Source organism: Oxyura jamaicensis, chromosome Z (genome assembly GCF_011077185.1).
Source record: "Oxyura jamaicensis isolate SHBP4307 breed ruddy duck chromosome Z, BPBGC_Ojam_1.0, whole genome shotgun sequence".
In the NCBI taxonomy this organism is placed as follows: domain Eukaryota; kingdom Metazoa; phylum Chordata; class Aves; order Anseriformes; family Anatidae; genus Oxyura; species Oxyura jamaicensis.
Genome location: NC_048926.1, coordinates 3843696 through 3848648, shown reverse-complemented (window position 1 = coordinate 3848648; position 4953 = coordinate 3843696). Strand labels below are relative to the sequence as shown.

At 37.9% G+C, this 4953-nt stretch overlaps 1 long non-coding RNA gene across 1 annotated transcript in view; it reads right to left on the bottom strand.

Annotated features, from left to right (window-relative positions):
* LOC118156467 overlaps window positions 1-2738 on the bottom strand; it is a 4240-nt gene extending 1502 nt beyond the window's left edge. The window contains exon 1 of the long non-coding RNA XR_004746283.1: window positions 2564-2738. This is a non-coding gene — a long non-coding RNA (uncharacterized LOC118156467). The remainder of the gene's footprint in view (window positions 1-2563) is intronic.
* Between the last annotated feature and the right edge of the window lie 2215 nt (window positions 2739-4953).

Here is a 4953-nt window from a genome sequence, read left to right as displayed (position 1 = left end):
AAAAAAAAAAAAAAAAAAGAAAATAAAAAGAAAGGGCTGGAGAAAGAGAAATAGAGAGCAGAGATGCCGAACCTGAGTTGGTAATTTTATCTTCAGAGTTCAGCTGCTCAGTGGAAAACTGATTTTACAAGAGGTCATGCTGTGCATATTCTCAATTTAAGCATGTAAAAGAATCATTAGTTCTTCTGCCAAAATTATCAAATAATTTATATAGAGTATTGGAATTTTCCTTGTGTTAAACTCAAGACATGGCTTTTAGTAAAGAGGACAAAGATGGAATAAAAGCCTCCGGGAAAGTATGTACTAGAGCCTGAACTGACAAAATATCCATCTGTGAAGTCATCACCAAGGTCAAAGCATAGCTGATGGAGAGATAGCTGATAAATTGCTCTTCTGCTGAGCAGTAGCAGATGTGAAAGACTTGCAGTTCATCTTCCTAAACATGGAGAAGTCGGCACTGGACATGCCTACTCTTTGGACACATTGAATTGTACAAGCTTGGTTGTTTTTCTTCCATCCAATCACGTAGTATAGAGGTGTGTAAGTAGTACACATGCAGTCCCTTAAGACCCTCAATCTGAGAACCAAATTTTCATTCTCTATTGCATCTCAGTGACAGCTGCCATTAAGAAAGAAAGCAACTTCTTTTGTTGCTTTCCCCAAAATGCAGTGTCATGATAGTGGAAACCACCTGTTCGTGAACCTGATCTGTGCTTCTGCGATGAAGGAAGATGTAGGACTATCTGAGAGCATAAGGGAGTCAGGTCACTTTTTATTCTAGCTTTCACTGTATCCCATAGCCCCAAGTTCCTTAATTTGTTGGCATACTCTAAAAATTCCTGCCTATGTTTCACTTCAATATCTGATAGTGTCATCTGTTAATTCCTGCAGCATACAACACATAAACACATAGAAACTTACAGGCTATAACCTAAATGATCCCTCTCCTCACTTCACTTCAGTTCTCTCTTACATTCCTATCCTCTGCTAGAAATCAACTTCCCCCTCATAAACAGGGAAGCATAAGTGTGTCCACAACAATCTCAAAGACTGGAGAAATTTTCAAATAGATGATTAAAAAAAAAAAAAAAAAAGACTGTAACTTGTCTAGCTTACATCAAATTTCAGTAGAAATCTCTCAATTCACAGTGGTTGTGCCTTTGAGAAAATTTGTAATAATTTCTGGGAAACAACTTGTTCACCTTCACCATTGTTAATTATGTTACTGAAACAGGGCCTGTCTCATCCTGTACCTATGTGAATTTAGCACAAGAACAACCTGACTTTATGGTGGTCCTTTTGGAGGATAACAGACTGATGGATATGTCCACTATGCAAGTTTTACTCATTTCCTTGATAATTTCTTTCCATTCTTACAGATGTCTCTTGAGTGATAACAGACATTGAGTTTCCATTGCTGGCAGCTACTGATATGTTGCAATAAATAAATAAATAAATAAAATAATAATAATAATAATAGTAATTAATACGAGTTTAACAAAAAATCTTGGCCCTAGAGCAGGGCAGGGCAAGGAAATCCAAGGACTGATGAAAAGAACTCAGAACTTTCCCTGTCCAAACTCCCCTGTAGCACCATGAGAAAGTTTCTGCAGACTTTTCCAAGCAGAGGAACTCCAGCAGGTGTTTCCTTTGGGGAGGTTTTTATGTCAGCAGACGAAAGAACAAGTGAAAGGCAAGAATGGGCTCCCAGAGATACCTCAGTGGAAGGGGAAATTCTTTAACAGAAAGCAAGTTTTCATCAAACTGTGACCTTTGCCAGTTCTTGTTAGAATTGGTTGGGAACTTGTCAAGTAACCAATTTTTTTCCCATTGGAAATACTGATTTATCACAAGTGAATCACATGGACTAAAAGACTGGTTTTCTTAAGGGATCATAGAGGAAGGGGCCAGAATAATATCTTTTTTTTTTAAAAAAAAAAAAAAAAAAAAAAAAAAAGATTTTGAGATGTCTAACTTGATCTTCTTAAATAATTCCAGGCTTCAGCTCAGGATGACATTGCAACAGGATATTCCAGTTGATTTGTAATTAAAAAGATAGTTTGAATTGAAATGAAGCATTACCAAATCTTTAAATTGAATAATTTCATTATATTTCCTGCCCTTCACATTTGCTAGTTGCAACAGCTAGGAGAGTTGACTATTATTTGAAGTTTGAAGAATTTGGTTGTCGAAACATTCAAAGGCCAGCAACAACAGTCAGATGTGCTCAGCACTTTGCAAGGACTGTTTTCCCTGAAGATTTCACAATTTAAGTAAGCAGGAACAAATACAAACAAATGAGAAGTGAGAGTGTAGTAACATCTTATGCCCTCTGCATACTTTTTAAGGCCTATATAGAGAAATAATCACCCATGTAGCTCAGTGTTGGTCCAGGATATGAAAAATCCCTATCTACATATGAAAAATGAATTATAAGTTCTCAGTAAGTGATAAAAAACACACTATCTTTGTTTTTAAATATATTCTCCAAGGAGATGTACCAGAGAAACTCAAAAAAAAAAAAATTAAATTAAATTAAATTAAAGACAGCAAACAACGTTACCACAAAGCTTCAAAGTGTAGGTTTATTTCACTCCTGGATAAAGAGACCTATTCCTAGCTGAGGAAGGTTTATACCTATGCTCTTCTCTCCTACTACTCTTACCAAAGGCAGCATTTAAGACTTACCACAGCTTAGAGCTGGAGGATGTTTCCAGAGTCCATGGGTCAACCTCAGCTCTGCTCAGCTGTAGCATTGTGACTGTGAGTTAGTTATTTAGTTTATACTAATTATCTTCTTAGTAAAAGTAGGTGTGGTTTGTTTGATCTTAGTTTCCCAAAAGGAATCAAGAATTTACCACAGCTTTCTATAAGATCTCATGTGAATAGGTTTTCATAAACTAAGTAAAAATTTAACTTTGCCCCAGCCACACTGATAAACTGACTTTGGAGTACCGAGTCATCCAGCCACAGAAGCCCTAAATGGCTTGCTATGTTGTTTCTGTGGTGCAGGGGCTCTGTCTGTTCCAGACTGAAGTTCAGCCCACTGTAGGAAGTCAAAACCACAACAAATCTGAAAAGCTCTGAGACAAGGATTTGCAAAGCTGCTGGGGTGGGGGGCTGGGGGTGGAAGATCTTTATATTATTTTACAGACCAAGCTACCTAAAGCAACACCCTAATTCAGGGTAAATTATATCCTCGGTGAGCATGATGGCACCAGATTGTTTCCACAGTGGTGTAGGAGGTTCTCCTGTATCCTTCTCTTTATGAAAAACAGACTTTATAAGTGTATTTCACCTCTGAAAGAAAATAACACAAACAGCATAGCAGCCTTCCTTCCATCATCAGTAACTGTGTTTGTCTGTTTCTCATCCCACTTTTTAAATGGTCACAATTAAAGCATGCATTTTGATTTTAAGATATTGCTGATCCCAATAGTTTTATTCACTTTGATATAGGCAATTTAAAGCTTTCAAAAGTCTTGACATTTGTGTATACAGTCTCTTTCATTTCCTAAAAACACAGTATTTGACTATATTTCAAAAGTCTTTGATCGATCCAAAGAATTTCAGCAGGTTTGAAAGCAGCTTGTGTCAAGATACTTTTTCACACTGACTTCCATGTTAATTTACCCTGCTTTTAGAAGCCGTCAAGTTTCCTCTAGCTCCACAAACATTTCTCTGTAATGAATCACCTGACAGAAAACAGTGAAAACATGTGGCTCTTTTGTGTGACTGCTGCAAATTCTCTCTCTTTAGGGGTCATGATACCACAGTATTTGTTCATTGTGTCTGTTTCTGTCCACCTCTTATCTCTTCTTTTCCTATTAGACTAATTTCTTAGAGAAGGGACCATATTTTAAACCTGCTTCTGTATAACATCTAGTGCAACAGGACTAACCAGGTCTCCAGGGAACTACTGTCTTACCATGCCCTTCCATGGGTACTCTCAACTAGATCCTCTCAAGGAAAGAGTCTGGCCTGGAGGGAGGTGCTGTAGTGGAATAGGTTTGATGAACTCTCACTCCAATCCTACATCATCTAATGTTTAGTTGAGTTTCTTCAGGGTAGCTGCATTGTCTCTGCCTCAGATCTCCCCAGAGCAGTTATCTTCTCCAGGCATCTCAGTGGAAACACACATTGCATAGTGCTATAATTCACATGATTGTTAAGATTTAATCCCTCTACTTGCCTTTCCTCCTGCAGAAATTGCAGAATGACTTTACACCCAGGCAGGACCCTTCCAAAACAAATTCTGCCATAGACAGAGTAAAAAAAAAAATGAGGTACCTAAAAGTGTTTGAAATATCTACAGTTATTCCTCAGAGTTCATTATCCTTCATGGAAAAACCTACATGAGTTCCAGATGCTTTGCAGTTAGCACAGATCTGGTGTTGGGTTGAACTGATACCAAGGACTGTATTCCTTGGTGTAGGGAACAATAAATTCAGGGTCTCTTTCATACTCTGACTCACTACAATATCATTTCAATGACAGCAGGTCTCTCAGGCTGTTGAGAGCATGAATAATTACTTAGTGACTATAGGTTTTTATGTCAGAAGTACAAGCCCCTGCCTCTGTTTACTTCTGCTGATTTCAGTGGCTCATTGTGACCTGCCAGATCCCAATGGAGGACAAGCATCTTTGTCACTGAGGGATGTGTATTGATCTGTGATTTGGGTTTCCTCAACTCTGTACAATTACAGCAGTGATGCAGAGCTCAAATACAAAACCTTTGTTTCTTTCTTGTATCACTCATGGCCTAGCAACAGCATGGGGTTTAGTTTTTTGATCTCTCCTATAACCAAGTGAGGTTTCTATCAGTTTTATAGATCAAGCGACTATCTTCCTTATGGACAATTTGGCATGGAAGATGGCAATTTGTTATTTCTCTACATTACTCAAGAAGGAAAGGAAAGGAAAGGAAAGGAAAGGAAAGGAAAGGAAAGGAAA